General features: G+C 36.3%; 1 protein-coding gene and 1 non-coding gene across 5 annotated transcripts in view; one reads left to right on the forward strand and one right to left on the reverse strand.

Moving 5' to 3' along the window:
• Positions 1 to 23,521, forward strand: part of TMEM108 (transmembrane protein 108) — a 369,830-nt gene that overhangs the window by 73,622 nt on the left and 272,687 nt on the right. The gene's annotated exons all lie outside the window — the stretch shown is intronic.
• Positions 18,951 to 19,057, reverse strand: LOC132425189 (U6 spliceosomal RNA). Its single transcript, XR_009519382.1, has one exon. It is a non-coding gene; the product is annotated as a U6 spliceosomal RNA (small nuclear RNA).

Here is a 23,521-nt window from a genome sequence, read left to right on the forward strand (position 1 = left end):
AAACTAATGTGCAGGATGTATCTGAAGGAGCTGCGTATGTAAATTAGGCTGGAGTAGCAAGAGGATAAGACAAAGAAGTAATGGTACGTAAATTGAGAAGGGTTCACCATATATCATATGGGGCAATAAATGCCAGCTTAAGGGGTTTGGAACACTTGAGAAAAAGTGTTCTAGTGAAGGTGATGTTCTCAGATTAGCCGTGGAAGAGCCGGCAGGGTAGTAGGGATGGGGCAATGCTAAGAACAGGGCAATTGTGGGGATAGATTGCTGCTGGGGCTGCTTTTTTCAGTAGCAAAGCTTAGGCCACTGTGTTCTCCTCCTAAACTAATTCCAAACCATTTTTATAGATCTGTGCTAGCAGTTCATCACACAAAGAGTTTTTGCATGGTTCATGGTGCTAGGCAGTACATTAACACTGTATTTGAGTGTTTGGCTTGGAATAAATATTGACATTGATAACTCTTTTTAAGGACATTTCTGATTGATAATAGACACTTCAATAGCTGCTTACTAGATTGAACCCAGAATCATATAGCTGTGGCATTATGACAGTCCTTGACATTGCTGTTTGGGACCAATGAGGAAAGCTTACTGTGTCATTAATATTGGTTGTGCCATGGCCACAAATGCCAAGAACAACCATCCTAAGTGTGCAGCCCTGGTCATCGTGCACACTGATGCATGGGAGATAAGAATGATGTCAGTTTTCTGGTCAGTTTGCCAGCTTATGTTCTGTGCCTTTTCTGTAATTTTAACATATCATTATATTTTGAATTTTTTAATTTAAAATAGATTTTAGTTCTTTTAAATAAAATGCATATGCATCCTATTTTGGGCCAGTAATTAATTCATTTTTATAGCGTTATTTGGTCCACTTTAATCTGAATGTGCCTCATAACCTTTTATGGTGCCCTATGGTGAGATAAGTTTGGTGACACCAATATAAGTTGTCACTTCATATGGATAGTGTCTGAGTAAACAGTGAATTTGACAAGGAAAGAGAAGAGAGAAGAGGTTCAGGAGTCGCAGAGTCTGGCTTAATGAATATCTACCTTCCTTAATCTCAGATTTGTACTAGACCCCATGGTTCAGAGGTGCAAGCTAGCCCTCATTTCCTGACTCTTGGGGGGAAGAAAGCTAACGGTCTGGTTAGAAATCTTGTTTATTCATAAGCTGACCTGCTGAAGGTAGTCTGAGTATCTTGAAGAGATGGAAAACAGGTCTGTTGTCTGGCTGCTTACCAGCATTTGGTAAACATACCAAGTTCAATCAAATGTCAGTTTAACATGTGTTCAATATGTAGATTAATTCCTAAACCAAAATACACAAAAATGAAAGGCTCAACTAATGGAATTTAAAGGCAAGTTCATACTCTGCCAGCTTTGTAGGCTGAGCATAAGCAGCAGATTAAAATGAGACCAGTGAAGGTGAAGAACATGGTAGGGATGGAAGAAGGTGGCCTTACCTTATGTTCTTATGTTACTGAAATCCTGGAGAGCTTGTGGCCTAATTAGAAAATAAAACATTCATTACCTGAGAGGGAGATATTGCGTTTAGAACAAATAGATCTCTAAAATCCTTCATATAAAGCATCAGGAGCCAGGCAAAAGGTTGTCAGTGAGCATTTCTGGACTCTCTGGCATCTTAAGGCAGTGCTGTGATTCTCATTGCTTGACAAATATAACAATTCTTCAGGAGAGTCTTTTCTCCCAACTTAATTTTAAAAGGAAATTTCACTTAGCTGCTGCTTTGTTAGGGTCCAGTCTGTAAGGGTTTTGAGGTCCATGTATCATTGGCTCATTCCCATGTCAGCTCTGGGCAGTATGACTTTGGGACAAAGCTGTCAATATGCATCAATAAGTCATTTCCCACCATTATAAGGATATTATATACTCATATATTGCCAAATAAAGCTTGATAAGTCAATGCCCTACCACTCTTGTACTAATTCTGTAAGAAATTCCAAAGTTTCATTGTAAGAGTGAGGTGAAGCAATCATCCATGCAGTCAGCATCCAGAGAAATCCATTGGTTAACAATTTGGAGTTTTTCTTTCCAGTATAATTTACATGCATATAGGTATGTACTTTTTATTTTATAAAATTGGGATCATACTGTATAAAAGAATATGTGCCCTACATTTTCACACAACATGTAACTTACCATGTCATTAAATGTTCTTTGAGAACATGAGCTTTTAAGGACAGAATAGTTTTCTGTGGATGTCCCAGAATTTACTTGCTAATGTTCTCCTTTTGTTAAATGATCATTATCTGCTGTTTTATACTTGTGTAAAACAACGATGGTTATCCTTGCACATTCGACTAGTGTTTGTGAATTTTTTAGGATAAATTAATGTAAATAAAGTTATTGGTTAAATACATACATTTTCAATAAACATTACCACAATGCTTCCAAAAAAGCTGACTCTAGTTTATATTTCATCTAGGACTATGAGAGATTGTTTGTTTCAATGTGCTCCACCAACACTGTTACTGTTAAAAATTATTTTGCAGATTCATAGATAAAACATGGTATCTTATTTTAATTTGTATTTTTTGCCCAAGAAATTGAATTTTTCCATATATTTGTGTACTTGTATTTATTATTGTTTTGGCTTATTCTGTACTCTACAGAGTGGTTCTCATTGCAGATTGGCTTCCCATATCGGCATGAGTGATGGGACAATTATACTTTATAACTAACCACAAACCCAGGCAAAGGGCAGCCATTCTTATGGATTGATTTATTAGATCAGCCAATGTATCTACTATTGATTGATTGATTGATTGATTGATTTGTCTGTGCCAGGTCTTAGTTGCAGCATGTAGGATCTAGTTCCCTGACCAGGGATTGAACCCTGGCCCCCTGCATCGGGAGCGTGGTGTCTTAACCACTGGACCACCAGGGAAGTCCTAATGTATCTACTTTTATAATAATCTACTTAATGCACATCTGTCATAACTTTCTGTTCCTTATTCTTTTCTGGACGTTTATTGATTATGGTACATAATATGGTATAGTAAGATCATTAAAAAAACTATCTGATGAGTGGAATAGTTTTTCGTATTATGAATTTATGAATTCATTAGTATCATACTTTTAAAACTGTCTATTTTTTTAAATACTACTCTTAACTTATTCACCATCAACCTGGTCAAATTCTTTGGCTTGAAGAAGACTGTGAAATCATCAAGATCATTTTTTGCCTTTAGGCAAAGCCTAATCAAATTAGGCTGAAGAGGCAGTAGAGAGGAGGCACTATGTTAAGTCTGGAGGTTTGGTTTTGAACCCTGGCCCTTTGAGTGACCTTGGCCAAGCCAACTTCTCTGAGCCTTAGAGTCTCCATCTGTAAAATGGGAATAATAATCCCAACTTTACTCACCATAAAAAGTATTCATTAAAGAAAAGATATATATATATATATATATATATATAAAATACATAAAATATTGTGTAAACTTTTACAAAGTATGATAATATACGGAATTGTATAACTTTTTCTTTTTATTTCAATAAGGAATTCAAATTCATGGGCCCAGCACGCTTCCTCTGTGCTACTCTGCTACCTGGAATTCAAATTCATGAATTGTATAAACGTTGACTGTTTTGTACATGGCCTTCTGGTTTACAGGCCCCAAAGTTTTATACAAAGTTTGGCTCATACCTGAAAGAGCATACTCCCTAATTTTCTATATCTACTAATCTTCTCTTTCTAAAAACTCTGAGAAAGAGATACTTCTCTAATTTGAGAGTCATCTAAGAACTATCATGGTAGCATAAGAACACAAACATATCATGCTTGTTTTGATCCTCTCTGAAAATACACATTATTCGGTACCTTCTCTTGCTAAGTTTCAACTGGTCTGTCCCTGTATAATAATAAAATACTGAGTCTATAAAGTATGGTGACTTCAGCAATACTTACAGCTTCAAAATTACAAGGCATACCTTGGGAGGAGGCTTGTGGCTTTTTCCTCTGATGCCAAGCTAATGATGGCAGGGAGGGGAGCCAGGAAGAAACAGTGCATCATTTGAGCCTTGAATTTATAAACAATTAAGTGATGGAATAAATCAACTTCATTTCAGATCCAGACTGGTAAGGAGTCAGGTATGAAAAGTCAGCAGAATTCTTTCTCATTGATTAGTTGGCATACTAAGAGTGCTGTGAAACATCTCCATTGTTTCCTGAACTCCAGGGTCTAGGACCTGCAGCTTATAGTATTCTCAAGCCTCTTTTACCCAAGTGATATTTAAAAGTTTTCTATCAAATTTTAAATTTATAATTTGCTTTAGTTGTACAATTTTAAATATATCAAAATATTATAATAGTTCACTTTTTAGAATCTTAGAAGTTTTTAAAATAGCATTTGTTATTTTTTTTAAAAATAGTTTTAAAAATAGCATTTAAAAATAGCATTCTAGGGCTTCCCTGGTGGCGCAGTGGTTGAGAGTCTGCCTGCCGATGCAAGGGACACAGGTTCGAGCCCTGGTCTGGGAAGATTCCACATGCCGCAGAGCAACTGGGCCTGTGAGCCACAACTACTGAGCCTGTGCGTCTGGAGCCTGTGCTCCGCAACAAGAGCCCGCGATAGTGAGAGGCCCGCATACCGCGATGAAGAGTGGCCCCCGCTTGCCGTAACTAGAGAAAGCCCTCACACAGAAACGAAGACCCAACGTAGCCATAAATAAATAAATAACTAAATAAATAAATAAACTGGAAAAAATAGCATTCTACAACTGCAACACAGTGGCAATTATTAGTTTTTAACTTTTTTAAAAACATGGTTTTACAAAGTGTAATCATAGATTGTATTTACTACTGTAACTTGGATTTTTTTCCCTTAACATTAAATCCTAAAAAATTTTCCTAATTCACAGTGTAGTCTTGTTATTAATTACCAAGATGATGTTAGTAGCAAATTCATTTTCCATCAAGTGATCATACCTTTAACCATTCTGTATTGTAGGATCTGTCCATAGCTTCTAATTCTGTAGTACTTTTAAAAAAAAAATCAGGGGTGATATTATTATTATTATTTATTTATTTATGGCTGTGTTAGGTCTTCATTTCTGTGCAAGGGCTTTCTCTAGTTGTGGCAAGCGGGGGCCACTCTTCATCGCGGTGAGCAGGCCTCTCACTATTGTGGCCTCTCTTGTTGTGGAGCACAGGCTCCAGAAGCGTAGGCTCAGTAATTGTGGCTCATGGGCCCAGTTGCTTCACGGCGTGTGGGATCTTCCCAGACCAGGTGCGAACCCACGTCCCCTGCATTGGCAGGCAGACTCCCAACCACTGTGCCACCAGGGAAGCCCTGTAGTACTTTTTGAAGATATATTTATATTATAATGCGTTCATTCATAAAGCATCAAATTTTTAAAAGTGAAAAGGGAAATTTTGTAGAAAGAAATGGCACAGAGCTTGGAAGTATCTAAAAAAGTTCACTTAGACTTACCTGAAAAAGTTGTTCCGTCACATCAGTGGCTTGGGAGGAAGAAGATAATCTCACTTTTAATATTTTATGTTTGTAGGTAAGGATTCGAGAGGTTGAAGTGAAATCCCACTTGAGGTGGGGGGCTGGAACTGTCCCTGATTAAAGCCTGAACCCTGAGCACACTATGCTCTTGGTAAGGGGAGTAGAATCCTCCTCCCACCTGGCCAACGAGGAGAATAGCAACAAAGCTTGCTCCCCAGGCCCTAGGTGGGCAAAGTCCTGAGGCAGAAAATCTGCTTCTGGAACTGGTTCTGTATCTTTATTATGTATATAACCTTGGCCAAGTCATTGTTTCTCTTGGCTAGTTCCATCTTATGTGAAAATAGAGTCAGAACAGATAATGTCTAAGATACTTGCCAACAATTCTAATTCTGTGATTTTTAAACATTCATCTGCTCAACGCTGCTCTGAATGGTCTGGAATTTAGGGAAATTTATATGACTTACCGAGTAGAGGAAACTTAATTCTAACGGAGGCAGAAATTTCTAAGAACAGATAGATAGAAGGCCCAATGCAACTTGCTTTAAAATATTTTTTATGTTTTTCTTGGCGTTTCATGTTTACTGTTAAGACAGCTTATCTTTCTGAATTGGAAATCTGGCTATCAAGCGAGATGTTTTCAATTCACTTAAACTCAAGTGGTGGATGGCTGACTGCTTTTCTGCTGGTTCCATTTTATCCTGCTGAGAAGTCAATCCTTGGCCATCCATGAACCTTCTGTTTGCATTTATAACAATAGTAATTAATGACAGTGAGGGGAGTTGATGTGTGAAGCAGGCACCTTGATAGCTAAGGTCTTAGAAGCTTGAGTTGTCATAGTTCATAGACCACTATTGTATAGATGGAAATATTGTAGCCCAAGGTTCCAGTTAAGTCCTTGTTTCCAAAAGGAGCTTCTTTCATGATGTAGAAATATGCAGGTCTGTGTTTCTTAACCTTCTCATATCCCATGTCTCTTCTGATTAATCTCAGAGTTGATCATTCTCCCTTTCTTCCTCTACTCTCATGTGTACACATACACACATGAGAGATGCTGCTAGCTAGCTTGATAGCCCTCGGCACACATGGAAAAAATGCTACATTTATTCATTTCAGTGTAACTTGGTCATAGTCTCAAATCAGCCACTTACTAGCTCTGTGGCCTTGGATAATTTATCAAACTCCTGTTTTCTCTTCTATAAAATTAGGGCTCTTTGGCTAGAGAATCTCCAAGATCCACAAAATTATACTTTCAGAAGCAGAAGGCCTGAGACATAAATAAGCACAAGCCTGGCCCCAGGCACATTGGTAAAGCAAGACATGCTACCTGCCTCTGGAATTTCCTCCTTTTTGCACACCTCATCATTCACTTTCCCCGCTTCCATTCCCCCAAGCGTCTGGCACCAGCAGAGTTCTGCTGCTTCATGCTGGCTGGCTCCCTTAAGCAACAGGTTAGCATTTTTAGGCCATTTCTCCAGCCATCTCTCCCACTTGGCATATTCATATGCTAGCCATCCTTCAACATTCAGGTTAAATGCCTTCTCCATGAAGCCATATTTGATCACCTCATCTATAATAATCTCTCTTACCTACTAACTTCCATACTAATAGCATTTTAAAAATTCATGGTATTTATTCCTGTTTTGTAGATACAAATAATATTTCTTTTAATGGATTATAGTCTCTCTCTGAGGGCAGAATTTATGTCCCAATTCCTGGTATATCTGTTAAACAAATGAACAAGTGAATGAAGGAGGCAGTGAGTGAGTGAATGAGTGAATGAATTCATCACTGTATCCCCACTTGGTACTACGGTGTTCTGTTAGTAGATCCTCAAAAAAGTGTTGATAAATGAATAATTCCACTTTTCTTATCATTCCCTTAGGCCCTTTCTAGATAACTAGCTTCTTATTTTCTGATTAATGAAGAGGTTATTAATAGCTGATAGCCTGATATGTTGCCTCTCAGAAAGGAATTTGTGTTCTAATAGCAGATTCAAAAGGCCTGACTCATTAATGGTGTGCATTTCAGATAATGGACTAGAAGAGGTTTGTGGGAAGTGTGGGTGCGTATAGTCAGAGACAGGAGGTGGTTCCATCTACTATGCATGTGCCTGCCTCTCAGCCCCAGTAGAAAGCTGGTCTGATTTATGTGTATTAACTTTTAATTCATTATGTAAAACAAAAATTCTCCACAGAACACTTAATAATTGTGGCAAAGCTGAAAGCCAGCTGCTGTTTTGTTCTCTTGCAAATATTCTTTCCATTCAACTGCAGTTTTCTCTCTTTTGCCATCGTGGCCCGTGAATCTGTAAGCTATGCTAAAGAAAGAGGACTGTCTGAGGTTATCCCAAAGAATGAAGACCTGGTCTTCATAACCTCTTCCACAGTATCTTCCTGGAGCACATGAGCAGTGTTCACTTATATTCACTCTTGAGGATGCAGAGGGTGGCATTTTTCAATGCAACTGGGAGATGAGGGAGTCTCTTAGGATGTCTCTACTGATGAGCAGTACAGTCTTTCTTATTTCTTTGGATTATGTCTGAACGGCCTCACCTCAACCAAGCACACAATTCTGATGGTTCTGCCTTACCCGACAGTATGCACTGTCTTTCCTCTAAGGTATATCAAAGGAGACAATTGATGGTAAAGAACAGTGCAAATTCTGCAGGCCTGCTTGTTTTGTGACTGCTTGTTCTCTTATTTAATTCAGTCACTACGGTTTTCTGTGGATTATATTTCTCACATTTTAGAAGACCAAGTATATTTAAATAATTTGGTGTAAGCCCAGCAAAGTACCGTGCGTGAACTGACACTGAATAAATAACTAGTGGGGAGAAAATAGAGGTTTGCAAACATGACAACCAAGAAACCAGGGCACAATTCAACTTAACCTTGAGCAGTTGGCCCTCAGAGGAAATGTCTAGGTGTCTTCGTGGAGGAGATGCCATTGTCTGTATTTGTAATGCAAATATCTTCCCCATTCTTTTCTCCATCAACCCCACTGCATGTTAGGAACATTGTATATACATGAGGGGAAAAAACTAAAACTTGGTTAAATTGGCTATTCCAAACAATGTTATTGAAGTTACTTAGAGGCCATGACAGTGGATCATCATGGGAGCAAGATACAGCCTTTGATCTGTCTTCAGAATGCAGTGTGTTTACAAAAGCAATCACTCAAGGTTAATAGCCTGCATCTGTGGTGTTTGGTAGTTAAAGAATCAATTTAAATGTCTTATGCAAAGGAAAACCTTAACAATGTTTTGTGGTGGTTAATGCATTTCAAGTATACTTGAGATTTAAGGAGCAGGCAAAAAGGAAAAGAAGTGGATTTCTCATGGTTAGACTGGTGGTGAAAACCATTTTTTTAAAAATCTAATTTCTTTAAAAAATTTTTTTATTCAATTTATTTAAACTTATAAAAAAGTTCACCCATTTCTCCCACCACTTACCCCCCGCCTCTTGCAACCACCAGTCTGTTCTCTGTATCTATGAGCTTGTTTTTGTTTTTTAAATTCCACATATAAGAGAGATCATACGGTATTTGTCCTTCTCTGACTTATTTCACTTAGCATAATGCCCTTGAGGTCCATCCATGTTGTCGCAGATGGCAAGATTTTATTCTTCTTTGTGGCTGAATAATATTCTATTGTATGTATACACATCACAGTTTTTTTTTTAGCTACATAATCTTTTTTTATTTACTTTTAAATTAATTTAAATTTATTTATTTTTGGCTGGGTTGGGTCTTTGTTGCTGCACATGGGCTTTCTCTAGTTGCGGCGAGCAGAAACTACTCTTTGTTGTGGTGTGTAGCCTTCTCATTGTGGTGGCTTCTCTTGTTGCAGAGCACAGGCTCTAGGCACATGGGCTTCAGTAGTTGTGGCACGCAGGCTCGGTAGTTGTGGCTCACGGGCTTAGTTGCTCCACGGCATGTGGTATCTTCCTGGACCAGGGCTTGAACCCATGTCCCCTGCATTGGCAGGCAGATTCTTAACCAGTGTGCCACCAGGGAAGCCACACACACCACAGTTTCTTAATCCATTCATCCATTGATGGACACTTAGATTGGTTCCATATTTGGCTAATTCTGTGATGAACATAGGGATAGCTGTATCTTTTCAAATTAGTATTTTCATTTTCTTTTGATAAATACCCAGAAGTGGAATTACTAGATCATATGGTGGTTCTATTTTTAATTTTTTGTGGAACCTACATACTGTTATCCATATTGGCTGTACCAATTTACGTTCCCACCAACAGTGCATGAGTGTTCCCTTTTTTACAAATCCTTGCCAATGCTTGTTATTTCTTGTCTTTTTGATGATAGCCATTCTAAGAGGTATAATGTGATATCTCATTGTGGTTTTGATTTGCATTTCTGTAATGATTAATGATGTTGAGCATCTTTTCATGTATGTGTTGGCCATCTGTATGACTTCTTTGGAAAAAAAAGTGTCTATTCAGCTCTTATGCCCATTTTTAATTGGATTGTTTGAGCTTTGTTTTTTTTTGTTTGTTTGCTATTGAGTTGTATGAGTTCTTTATGTATCTTGGATATTAACCCCTTATCAGATACATAATTTGCAAATATTTGCTCCCATTCTGTAGGTTCCCTTTTCATTTCTTGGTGGTTTCCTTTGCTGTGCAGAAGCATTTTAGTTTGAGGTACTCCCACTTGTTTATCTTTGCCTTTGTTCTTTTGCATTTGACATAGATTCAAAAAATCATCACCAAGACCTATGTCAGTGAGCTTACCACTTGTGTTTTCTTCTAGGAATTTTATGGTGTCATGTCTTACATTCAAGTATGTAATCCCTTTAGGGTTAATTTTTATATATGTTATGAGATAGTTGTCCAGTTTCATTCTTTTGCATGTAGTTATCCAGTTTTTCCAGCACCTTTTATTGAAGAGATTGTCCTTTCCCCATTGTATATTCTTCGGCCCTTTGTCATAACTTAATTTATCATATATGTGTGGGTTAATTTCTGGGCTCTCTGTTTTGTTCCATTGATCTATGTGTCCTTTTATATGCAAATACCATACTGTTTCAGTTACTTTAGCTTTGTAATACAGTTTGAAATCAGGGAGTGTGATACTTCCAGCTTTGTTATTCTTAAGATTACTTTGGCTATTTGGGGTCTTTTATGTTTCCATGCACATTTTAAGATTATTTATCCTATTTCTGTAAAAAATGCCATTGGAATTTTGATAGGGGTTGGATTGAACCTGTATATTGCTTCTGGTAGTATGACATTTTAACAATACTAATTCTTTCAATCCATGAGCATGGAATATCTTTCCATTTATTTGTGCTGTCTTCAATTTCTTTCATCAATGTCTTGTGGTTTTTAGTATAGAGATCTTTCACCTCCTTAGTTAAATTTCTTCCTTGGTATTTTATTCTTTGATGCTATTGTAAATGGGATTATTTTCCTAATTTCTCTTTCTGATAGTCCATTATTACTATAAAGAAATGCAGCTGATTTTTGTGTACTGATTTTTTGTCCTGCACCTTTACTGAATTTGTTTATTAGTTCTAACCATTTTTTGATGGAATCTGTAGGGTTTTCTATGTATAGTATCATGGCATCTGCAAATAGAGACAAGCTTACTTCTTCCTTTCCAATTTGGATGCCTTTATTTATTTTTTGTCTTGCCTAATTGCTGTGGCTAAAACGTCCAATAGTATGTTGAATAAAAGTGGCTGGAGTGACATCCTTGTCTTGTTCCTGATATTAGAGCAAAAGATTTCAGCTTTTCACTATTGAGTATGGTGTTAGTTGTGGGCTTGCCATATATAGCCTTTATTATGTTTGGGTATGTTCCTCCTATACCCGCTTTGTTGAGAGTTGTTTATTTTTTTATCATAAATGGATGTTGAATTTTGTCAGATGCTTTTTCTGCATCTATTGAGATGATCATATTATTTTTATCCTTCATTTTGTTAATATGGTGAATCACACTGACTGACTTGCAGATGTTGAACCATCCTTGCATTGCTGATAAATCCCCTTTGATCATGGTGTATGATTCTTTTCATGCATTATTGAATTCAGTTTGCTAATATTTTGTTGAGGATTTTTCGCCTATGTTTATCAGTGATTTGGGCCTGTAATTTTCTTTCTTGTATGCCATCTTGTTTGGTTTTGATATCAGGGTAATATAGACCTTGTAATATGTATTTGGAGGAGTTCTCCCATATTTTGAGGGAGAGTTTGAGAAAGATTGGTATTAATGCTTTGAAAGTTTTGGTGGAATTCACTGGTGAAGCCATCTGGTCCTGGAGTCATGTTTGTTGGGAGATTTTTGATTACCAATTCAGATGTCTTGCTAGTAATTGATCTGTTCAGATTTCCTATTCATCATGATTCAGTCTTGGTAGATGATATGTTTCTAGGAGTTTATATATATTCTAGGTTGTCCAGTTTGTTGGCATGTAATTCTTCATAGTAGTCTCTTATGATTCTTTGTATTTCTGTGGTATTAGTTGTAACATCTCTCCTTTCATTTTTGATTTGTTTGAGTCCTCTCTTTTTCTCTTGGTGAGTCTAGCTAAGGGTTTGTCAATTTTGCTTATCTTTTCAGTGAACCAGCTCTTAGTTTAATTGCTCTTTTCTCTTGTTTTTTAAAGTCTCTATTTCATCTATTTCTGCTCTTATCTTTGTTATTTCTTCTACTAACTTTTGGCTTCATTGGTTCTTTTTCTGGATCCTTGGGGTGTAAAATTAGGTTGTTTATTTGAAACTTGTTTCTTGAGGTAGGCATTTATTACTATAGACTTCCCTCTTAGAACTATTTTTGCCACATCCCATAGATTTTGGATTGTTGTGTGTCCATTTTCATTTGTCTCCAGGTATCTTTTGATTTCTTCTATTCTTTTTTAGATTTTTTTTTGATGTGGACCGTTTTTAAAGTCTTTATTGGATTTGTTACAATATTGCTTCTGCTTTATGTTTTGGTTTTTTGGCCCTGAGGCATGTGGGATCTTAGCTCCCCGACCAGGGATTGAACCTGCACCCCCTGCATTAGAAGGCGAAATCTTAACCACTGGACTGCCAGGGAAGTCCCTCTTCTTTGATTGCTTCAGTGACCCATTGCTTGTTTAATAGCATATTGTTTAGCCTCCAAATGTTTGTGATTTTTGCAGTTTTTTGGTTGTAATTGATTTCTAGTCTCATACTGTTGTGGTCAGAAAAGATGTATGATATGATTTAAATCTTCTTAAATTTATTGAGACTTGTTTTGTGACCTAGCATGTGATCTATCCTGGAGAATGTTCCATGTGCACTTGAAAAGAATGTGTATTCTGCTTTTGGATGGAATGTTCTATTTATATCTATTATGTCTGCTCGGTCTAAAGTGTCATTTAAGGCCAGTATTTCCTTATTGGCTTTTTGACTAGGTGATCTGTCCACTGATGTAAGTGAGGTGTTGAAGTCACCTCCTATTATTGTGTTGCTGTCAATTTCTCCCTTTATGTTTGTTTATATTTGCTCGATCTATTTAGGTTCTCCTATATTGGGTGCATATATTTTTACAGTTGTTATGTGTTCTTGGGTTGAGCCCTTTATAATTATGTTATGTCCTTCTTTGTCTCTTGTTACAGTCTTTTTTTTTTAAAAAAAGTCTATTTTGTCTGGTATAAGTTTTGCTACAGCTTTCCTTTTGTTTCCATTTGCATGGAATACCTTTTACAATCCCCTCAGCTTGTGTCTTTCTATCTGATTTGTCTCTCTTGTAGGCAGCATATAGATGTGTCTTGTGTTTTTATACATTCAGCCACTCTGTCTTTTGATTGGAGAATTCAGTGTGTTTACATTTAAAATATTGTTAGGTACATGGTTATTGCCATCTTGTTAATTATTTTGCTGTTTTTGTAGTTCCTCTCTGTTCCTTTTTTTAATATTTTAATTTTATTGGAGTATAGTTGACTTACAATGTTGTGTTAGTTGCACCTGTACAGCAAAGTGATTCAGTTGTACATATACATATATTCATTCTTTTTTTGGTTCTTTTCTCGTACAGCTTACCGCAGAATATTGAATAGAGTTCCCTGTGCTATACAGTAGGCCCTTGTTGGTTATCTATCATATATATAGTAGTGTGTGTTTGTTCATCCAAGCTCCTGATTTATCCATTGCCCCGACGTTTCCCCTTTGGTGACCATAAGTTTGTTTTTGATATCTGTAAGTCTGTTTCTGTTTTGTAAATAAGTTCACTTCTATCTTTTTTTAAAATTAGATGCCACATATGAGTGATGTCATATGATATTTGTCTTTCTCTGTCTGACTTACTTCACTTAGTATGATAATTTCTAGGTTCACCCATGTTGCTACAAATGGCATTATTTCATTCTTTTTTGTGGCTGAGTAATATTCCATTGTATATATGTACCACTTCTTCTTTATCCATTCCTCTGTCAATGGACATTTAGGTTGTTTCTATGCCTCAGCTATTGTAAATAGTGCTTCAGTGAACATTAGGGTGCATATATCCTTTCAGATTACTGTTTTCTCCAAAGATATAGCCAGCAATGGGATTGCTGGATCATATGGTAGTTCTATTTTTAGTTTTTTAAGGAACCTCCATACTGTTCTCCATAGTGGTTGTGCCAATATACAGTCCCACCAACAGTGTAGGAGGGTTCCCTTTTCTCCACACCCTCTCCAGTATTTATTGTTCGTAGACTTTTTGATGATGACTATTTTGACTGATGTGAGGTGGTACCTCATTGTAGGTTTGATTTGCATTTCTTTGACAATTAGTGCTGTCGAGCATTTTTTCATTTGCTTTTTGGCCATCTGTCTTCTTTGGAGAAATGTATATTTAAATATTCTGCCGTTTTTTGATTGGGTTGTTTATTTTTCTGACATAGAGCTGCATGAGCTGTTTGTGTATTTTGGAGATTAATCTCATGTCTGTCACTTCATTTGCAAATATCTTCTCTCATTCTGTGGGTTGTCTTTTCATTTTCTTGACGGTTTTCCTTTTTAGTGCAGAAGCTTTTAAATTTCATTAGGTTCTATTTGTTCTATTTTAGTTTTTATTTTCATTATTCTAAGAGGTGGATCAAAAAAGATTTTACTGTGATTTATGTTAAAGAATGTTCAGCCTATGTTTTCCTCTAAGAGTTTTATTGTGTCTGGCCTTATGTTTAGATCTTTGATCCATTTCGAGTTTATTTTTGTGTATGGTGTTAGAGAGTGTTCTAATCTCATGTTTTTACATGTAGCTCTCCAGTTTTCCCAGCACCACTTATTGAAGAGACTGTCTTTTCTCCACTGTATATTCTTGCCTCCCTTGTCATAGATTAATTGATCATAGGTGCGTGAGTTTATTTCTGAACTTTCTGTCTTATTCCATTGATCTATATTTCTCTTTTTGTTCCAGTACAATACTATTTTAATGACTAGCTTTGTAGTATAGTCTAAAGTCAGGGAGTCTGATTCTTCCAGCTCCATTTTTCTTTCTCAAGATTGCTTTGGCTATTTGGGGTCTTTTGTGTTTCCATATAAATATAAAAATTTTTTGTTCTAGTTCTGTGAAAAATGCCATTGGTAATTTGATGGGGATTGCATTGGATCTGTAGATTGCTTTGGGTAGTATAGGCATTTAGACAATATGGATTCTTCCCATCCAAAAACATGGTATATCCTTTCATCTGTTTGTGTCATCTACAATTTCTTTCATCAGCGTCTGATAGTTTTCAGAATAGAGGCCTTTTGTCTTCTTATGTAGGTTTATACCTAGGTACTTTATTCTTTTGGATGCAATGGTAAATGGGAGTGTTTCCTTAATTTCTCTTTCTGATCTTTTGTTGTTAGTGTATGGAAATGCAAGAGATTTCTGTATATTAATTTTGTATTCTGAAACTTTACTGAATTCATTGATGAGCTCTAGTAGTTTTCTGGTAGCCTCTTTAGGATTCTCTATGTACAGTATCATGTCATCTGCAAACAGTGACAGTTTTAATTCTTCTTTTCTGATTTGGATTCCTTTTATTTCTTTTTCTTCTCTGATTGCTGTGGCTAAAGCTTCCAAAACTATGTTGAATAAGAGTGGTGAGAGTGGGCAACCCCTGATCTTAGAGGAAATGCTTTCAGTTTTTCACCATTAAGGATAATGTTTGCTGTGGGTTTGTCATATATGACCTTTATTATATTGAGGTAGGTTCCCTCTATGCCCACTTTTTGGAGAGTTTTTATCATAAATGGGTGTTGAATTTTGTCAACAGCTTTTTCTGCATCTATTGAGTTGATAATATGGTTTTTATTCTTCAGTTAGTAGTTAATGTGGTGTATCACACTGATTGATTTACGGATATTGAAGATTCCTTGCATCCCTGAGATAAATCCTACTTGATCATGGTGTATGATCCTTTTAATGTATTGTTGGATTCGATTTGCTAGTATTTTGTTGAGTATCTTTGTATCTATGTTTATAGTGATATTGGCCTGTAATTTTCTTTTTTTGTGGTATTTTTGTCTGGTTTTGGTATCAGGGTGGTGGTGGCATCATAGAATGAGTTTGGGAATGTTCCTTGCTCTGCAATTCTATGGAAAAGTTAAAAAAGGGTAGGTGTTAACTCTTTTTCAAATGTTCAATATAATATTCACCTGTGAAGCCATCTGGTCCTGTACTTTTGTTTGTTGGAAGTTTTAAAATCACTGTTTCAATTTTAGTACTTGTGTTTGGTCTGTTCATATTCTTTATTTATTCTTGATTCAGTCTTAGAAGGTTGTATCTTTCTAAGAATTTGTCCATTTCTTCTAGGTTGTCCATTTTATTGGCATAGAGTTGCTTGTGGTAGTTTCTTATGATCCTTTGTATTTCTTCAATGTCAGTTGTAACTTCTTTTTCATTTCTTCTTTAATTGGCATAGAGTTTCTTGTGGTAGTCTCTTATGATCCTTTGTATTTCTGCAGTGTCAATTGTAACTTCTCCTTTTTCATTTCTTCTTTAATTGATTTGAGTCCTCTCTTTTTCTTGATGAGTCTGGCTAAAGGTTTATCAGTTTTGTTCATCTTCTCAAAGAACCAGCTTTTAGTTTCATTGATCTTTGCTATTGTTTTCTTCGTCTCTGTTTCATTTATTTCTGCTCTGATCTTTATGATTTTTTCCTTTTACTAACTTTGGCTTTTGTTTTTTTCTCTTTCTCTAGTTGGTTTAGGTGTAAGGTCAGGTTGTTTATTTGAGATTTTTCTTGTTTCCTGAGGTAAGATTTATTGCTATCAACTTCTCTTTTAGACCTGCTTTTACTGAGTCCTGAAGGTTTTGGACCATCATATTTTCATTGTCATTTGTCTCTAGGTATTTTTTAAATTTCCTCTTTAATTTCTTCAGTAATCTGTTGGTTGTTTAGTAACATATTGTTTAGCCTCCATGTGTTTGTGGTTTTTTCCCCCTGTAATTGATTTCTAATCCCATAGCGTTGTGGTCAGAAAAGATGCTTGGTATGATTTCAATTTTCTTAAATTTACCAAGACTTGATTTGTGGCCCAAGATGTGATCTCTCCTGGAGAATGTTCCACATGCACTTGTGAAGGAAGTGTATTCGGCTGCTTTCCAATGGAATGTTCTGTAAATATCAATTAAGTCCATCTGGTCTAATGTGTCATTTCAGGCCTGTGTTTCCTTATTGATTTTCTGTCTGGATGATCTGTCCATTGATGAGAGTGGAGTATTAAAGTCCCCCACTATTATTGTGTTACTGCCAGTTTCTCCTTTTATGGCTGTTAGCATTTGCCTTATATATTGAGGTGCTCCTATGTTACGTGCATATATATTTATAATTGTTACATCTTCTTCTTGGATTGATCCCTTGATCATTATGTAGTGTCCTTCTTTGTCTCTTGTAACATTCTTTATTTTAGAGTCTATTTTGTCTGATGTGATTATTGCTACTCTGGCTATCTTTCAATTTCAGTTTGCATGGAATAGCTTTTTCCATTCCTTCACTGTCAGTCTGTATGTGTCCCTAGATCTGAAGTCTGTCTCTCATAGAGAGCATATATACAGCTCGTGTTTTTGTATCCATTCAGCCAGTCCATGTCTGTTTTGGTTGGAGCATTTAATCCGTTTACATTTAAGGTCATTATTTTTATTTTTATTTTTTTTTTATTTTTTTAATTTTTTTCAGTATGCGGGCCCCTCACTGTTGTGGCCTCTCCCGTTGCGGAGCACAGGCTCCGGACACGCAGGCTCAGCGGCCATGGCTCACGGGCCTAGCTGCTCCGTGGTATGTGGGATCTTCCTGGACCGGGGCACGAACCTGTGTCCCCTGCATCGGCAGGCAGACTCTCAACCACTGCGCCACCAGGGACGCCCCTAAGGTCATTATTGATATGTATGTTCCTATTGACATTTTCTTAATTGCTTTGGATTTATTTTTGAAGGTCTTTTTTCTTCCTCTTTTGTTCTCTTCTTCTGTGATTTGATGTCTATCTTTAGTGAAGTGTTTGGATTGCTTTTTCTTTTTTTTGTGTGTATCTATTGTAGGTTTTTGGTTTGTGGTTCCCATGAGGCTTTGATATAGCAGTCTATATATAAACAAGATTGTTTTAAGTTGCTGGTCTTTTAATTTCAAATGCCTTTCCAATATCCTGTATTTGTACTCTCCTCATGATTGCTGGGTTTGATAACAAATTTCTTTGTGTATGATTTCCTACCTTTATCTTTTCCTTTACCGGTGAGCTTCCCCATTTGTAATTTTCTTGATTCTATTTGTGGCCTTTTCTTTTCTACCTAGAGAAGTTCCTTCAGGGTTTGTTGTAATTCTGGTTTGATGTTGCTGCATTCTCTTAGCTTTTGCTTGTCTGTAAAACTTCTGATTTCTCCTTTGAATTTGAATGAGAGTCTTGCTGGGTAGAGTATTCTTGGTTGTAGCTTTTTCCCTTTCATCACTTTAAATATGTCATGCCACTCCCTTTTGGCCTGCAGAGTTTTTGCTGAAAAATCAGCTGATAACCTTATGTGGGTTCTCTTGTATGTTATTTGTTGCTTTTCCCTTGTTGCTGTTATTTTTTTTTAATTTTTATTTTTTAATAAAATTTTTATTTTTAATTTTTATCAGTTTTATTATTATGTGTCTCAGCATGTTCCTCCTTGGGTTTATCTTTTATGGGACTCTCTGTGCTTCCTGGACTTGATTGAGTGTTTTCTTTCTCATGTTAGGGAAGTTTTTGGCTATAATCTCTTCAAATATTTTCTCAGTCCCTTTCGCTCTCTCTTCTCCTTCTGGGACCCCTATAATGCGAATGTTCGTGTGTTTAATTTTGTCCCAGAGGTCTCTGAGGCTGTCTTCATTTCTTTTCATTCTTTTTTTCTGTTCTGTGGCAGTGATTTTCACCATTCTGTCTTCCAGCTCACTTATTCATTCTTCTGCCTTAGTTATTTTGCTATTGATTCCTTCTAGTGTATTTTTCATTCCAGTTATTGTATTGTTCATCTCTGTTCTTTAAACCTTCTCTTTGTTAAAAATATTGAACACTTCACGAATTTGCATGTCATCCTTGTGCAGGGACCATGCTAATCTTCTCTGTATTATTCCAATTTTAGTATATGTACTGCTGAAGTGACCACATCTGTTCCTTTTGTCTTTTCTTGCTCTTTTCATTTGTTGTTTGACTTTCTTTAGTGGTTACATTTATATTTATTTCTCTTTGTCTTTTTTGTATTTACTGTAGGTTTTTGCTTTGTGGTTACTGTGAGGCTTACATATAATAACTTACACTCTGTTTTAAGTTGATAACAACTTAAGTGTGTTCCCACTTTAAAATCAACATTTTTACTTACTGTCCCCCTACATGTTTTATGTTTTTGATGTCATATTTTTACATTGTTTATTTTGTGTATCCCGTAACTAATTATTGTAAACATAGTTACATTTACTACTTTTGTCTTTTAACCTTTACACTAGCTTTATAAGTAATTAATTATTACCTTTACTATATGTTTACTTTTCCAGTGAGATTTATTCTTTCATATGTGATCTTGTTACTAATTAACTCCCTTTTGAGTCTGTTTTTTCACCTATAAAATGGTATGATGATGTCTTCATCATAGGAGCTAAATTTATGTATGAAATGTATGTGAGGCTGCTTTGTAAATTATCAGCTACTTTATAAGTTTATTGTAAAATGGAAATATCCTTTCATGTCCAGTTTTTGTCACCTTGCCTTTCTGTTTATCTAGTAATCACGTATGCGTATAGATGGCACTGAGAAGATTGCTTTAAAATTACTTATTATATCGTTTTATTAATATATATTATATTTATTATTACCTATTTTATTGTTTGACTTCTATGTAGAATTTATTTATAGTTTGACATCATTTAGTAATTATCCAGAGACACAGACATGGTTTACTGTTACTTTTTTATGACTAGATCTATTAGTAAAGGGAGTAAGCCTCACCATATCCATTACTCTGTGCGGATGCTATGATTAACTCATCCACGACTTTATAAAGAGCTAGCCGTGGATTCCCAGTGTAAGAATATTTGCTTTAGGTTTTTTACCTCAACCTTCTGGTTTTAATTTGATTCAGTCTGAGAAAGGCAAAGTAAATCAAGGACAGAGCAGGCCTGCTTTGTGAGTTTGGATTGAAAAAATGAGAAATTCAGCCTAGACACTTACCAGTGGGGATATGTGATGTAATCAATAAAATGGTGAAGGGTTTGGATTTGTTCAGTACCCCAAAGGAGTCCTCTTTAAAACTATAAATATGCATTAACTTAGATTCCCCTATCTAGTCCACCAAATATGAAACCAGGAAGTAATTTTTTCTAATACTTTTCTGATTATAGCAGTAATATGTGAGGTGGAAGAAATCTAGAAAGTACACTTGAGCTCAGTAAAGAAAACAAAAACCCTATGACACCACTTCATAGAGATCACTGTTGTTATTTATAACCATAATCACTGTGAATAGCCTTAAAAGCTTTGTTTTGTGTGTGTTTATACCTATATCTAGATTTCATATGTAGTTGTGTATATAACTTTTGATTTGCAAAATTGAAATCATAGTGTTTTTATTACCTTAATTAAAAATATTTCCTCATTGTCACATGTATGTGAAATATTCACTATTTAGATGAACCATAATTTATCTGTGCCCTATTTTTGGACATTCTAAGTTGGCCCCCAGTTTTTGCTCTTATATGTAATGGGGGAATGAAAACAATCTTATATGTAAAAATTGGTGTGAAATTTGCTAATTATTTTATGTGGATAGGACCTAAAAATGGAATGTCTCGGTCAAAGTTACCTATAGTTTTAAGGATTTTTGAAACATATGCCAGATGTTGTCCATAAGAGTCCAATGAGAGCTCCCATTGCCATACCACTTCACCATTGTCTTACCAGCTCACCAGGTACTGTTTACTTTATGCACTGACTACAAATTATGTTCCTCTCACTATCCCAGCCTTAGTTAAAGCCTCATCATTTCTTCACAGGTTCAATTCAACAGCCTCTAGTCTTGACTCCAAAGCATTCTCCATGTTTACATGATTTTTCTCAACCAGGAATCTTATCACATCAATGGCTTCTCTATAGTCTGTATGTGAACCTGCATATTCCAGCATGTGTGCAGAGCTTGTGGTTGCACTGCCACAACCTCTCTAGCCTCATCTGTAGATACTTGCCCACTTACAGTCTTGCCTTCAGTCCTCTTAAATTATGGTGGAAGCATTCTGATCTGAGACATGATTTTTTAATAAAAAATATTGGTTAAAATAGGGAGACATAAAAGTGATATAGTAAAAATGTTTATTATAACTTAAAACATATGTTCACATTTGTTCATCAGTCTTTTGATGTAGGGCCAAAGCCTTTCCCTTGAATGTGGCTCCACTCATCAAAGTACCTCATCAGTTTTCTTGTGTAACCACACCCATAATATGTCACTTATGAGTTCCAGTTTGAGTTTCTTTCAAGTAGAATGAATAAAAGAGCAGAATCTGGTAGGTTGTTATGATGTATCTTCCAGTCTTTTATGGCTATCTCACTCACTTGTAATTTGACAGTAATTTTATGGCAGCTAGTTTTTTTGAGTCTTTCCAAGGGATTCAACCTAGTTTTCTTAGAAACAATAACTCTTTTGGTTCACACTCATATTTCATTGGCTTATATAATATTTAATTAAATTACACAATGTTTAATTAAGTTAATTAGATTCTAAGGCCAAGCATAACTGACATATACATGCTGGGAACCAATATAAATGACCCTTAGCGAGCATATCCCTCAACTGGGGGGAGGCATCAAGTGCCCTGGTCTACTGGAGAGAAACCATCAGTATTGGGCTTGAGTGTCAGTATGCCTTTCAGAGAGGATGGAGAGTGTTAATTCAGGAATGAGTTCAGTAGAAGTCAGTGAAAGAAGTTTTTCACTGACAGTTTTTCACTGTGTTTACAGCTCCTTAAGTTAGTCATAGCCTCTCCCTTCTTTATTTTTGGCCTGTTATTTGCTCTCAGATCCTTACAAATTGAATTTTGGTATCATGACTTCTTCCAGAAACCTTTTCTTCATAGACCCTCCCCTTCCAGATAGTTGTTCCCCCTGTTTTCTCACTTAGTGCCCCATGCTATAGGTTAAAGTATCCCTATATTCAACTGTGAGCCCAGTGAGACCAGGGACATATCATTTATCTCTGATTCCATGGACTTGACTTTTAGAAAGTATTGGATAAGTGAATTTGATTTTGCTTTTTCAGGAAGGTGGGGCAAGTTGAAAAATATAATTACATATCCTCATTATTAAGATATGTTTAATGTTTCTGAAATTTGAATAGGACTTATAATAAATGTGTTTGTTTATAACCTCAGTAGCTGTTATTGAATTGATGGTGTATCTTAAACATCAAAGCAAAGAAACTGGGTTAAAAAAGCGAGATCACTTCAGGGACAACAATATTCTTCCATAACCACCCCTCCATGCTGCTGTCAGAATCTCTGTTCTGGGCCAATGCAGCATTTCTTTTTGATGTCTAAGTTCTAAGCGTGGCTCAAGGTGGGGATCCTGTGCAGCCCGTGGGTGAGAACACAAAGACTGGAGTCAGAGTGCCTGGGTTCAGATCTTGGCCCTGCCTCATACTCTGAACCCTCGGACAAGTCAGGGCCTCCCTTTTCTCACCTATAAAATGGAGAAATTCATAACTTTTAAATGATCCATAAAAGCCACTTAGAGCTGCTTGGCACATTCTGTGCCTTCAAGATAAGTTAATGGTTGCTATTGCTATTTTTGTGATACCAAAGAATTCATAAAAGTGATTCTATAAATAGTATAATCACAGAAGGATTTATAAAAATGCTTTCATAAATAGTAGCATCCCTTCTAATCCCTCACTGCAAGGAATTCAAAGAGGAAATACTAGGTGGGTAGATATTTGAATCTGGAATCTACCATTTACCAGCTGTAACATTCTGGACTATTTTCTTAACATCTCTTAGTCTTGATTTCTCTGCCTGTAAAATAGAGATAATGACAATGCAAGACTCAGCGGGTTATTATGGATATTAAATTATAGGATGAATGTAAAATATGGCTCTTGGAAGATAATAACTGCTTGATAAATGGTATCTATCTCTGGCAGTTATAATCAGTCACAGATTTGGTATGCAAAATAGAACTTTATTTGTTTATAACTGAATTTTCTCACCTCTTGAGCCTCCATTTTCTCCCTTGGCAGGAAATGAAATTTTGCCAATTTAATGGTAAATTCAGAGACTTCCAGACACTTCCCCTCAATCTCTAGTTTGAGTAGATATTTAGTTGATTTGGGATTCTTTCCTTTTGCCTCTTACTTTACTTCTCCCTTAGGGTGAGGTTCTGGGGATTAGGTGTTATTCTGAGATCTGTGACACTTCCATTCAGATATAGGGTTTCCAATGGTGTTAGCTCTGCTGAGTGCACAGCTGAAAGTTTTCGTTCTGCCTCCTGGCCCCAGACCCTGCCGATACCTCTGGTTCCTTGGAGCCTGGTGCACCTGCTTCATCTCTGATACTTTGAGGGAAATTCTTGTTTCTCCATCACCTCACTG

The sequence above is a fragment of the Delphinus delphis genome, chromosome 4, assembly GCF_949987515.2.
Source record: "Delphinus delphis chromosome 4, mDelDel1.2, whole genome shotgun sequence".
Lineage (NCBI taxonomy): Eukaryota > Metazoa > Chordata > Mammalia > Artiodactyla > Delphinidae > Delphinus > Delphinus delphis.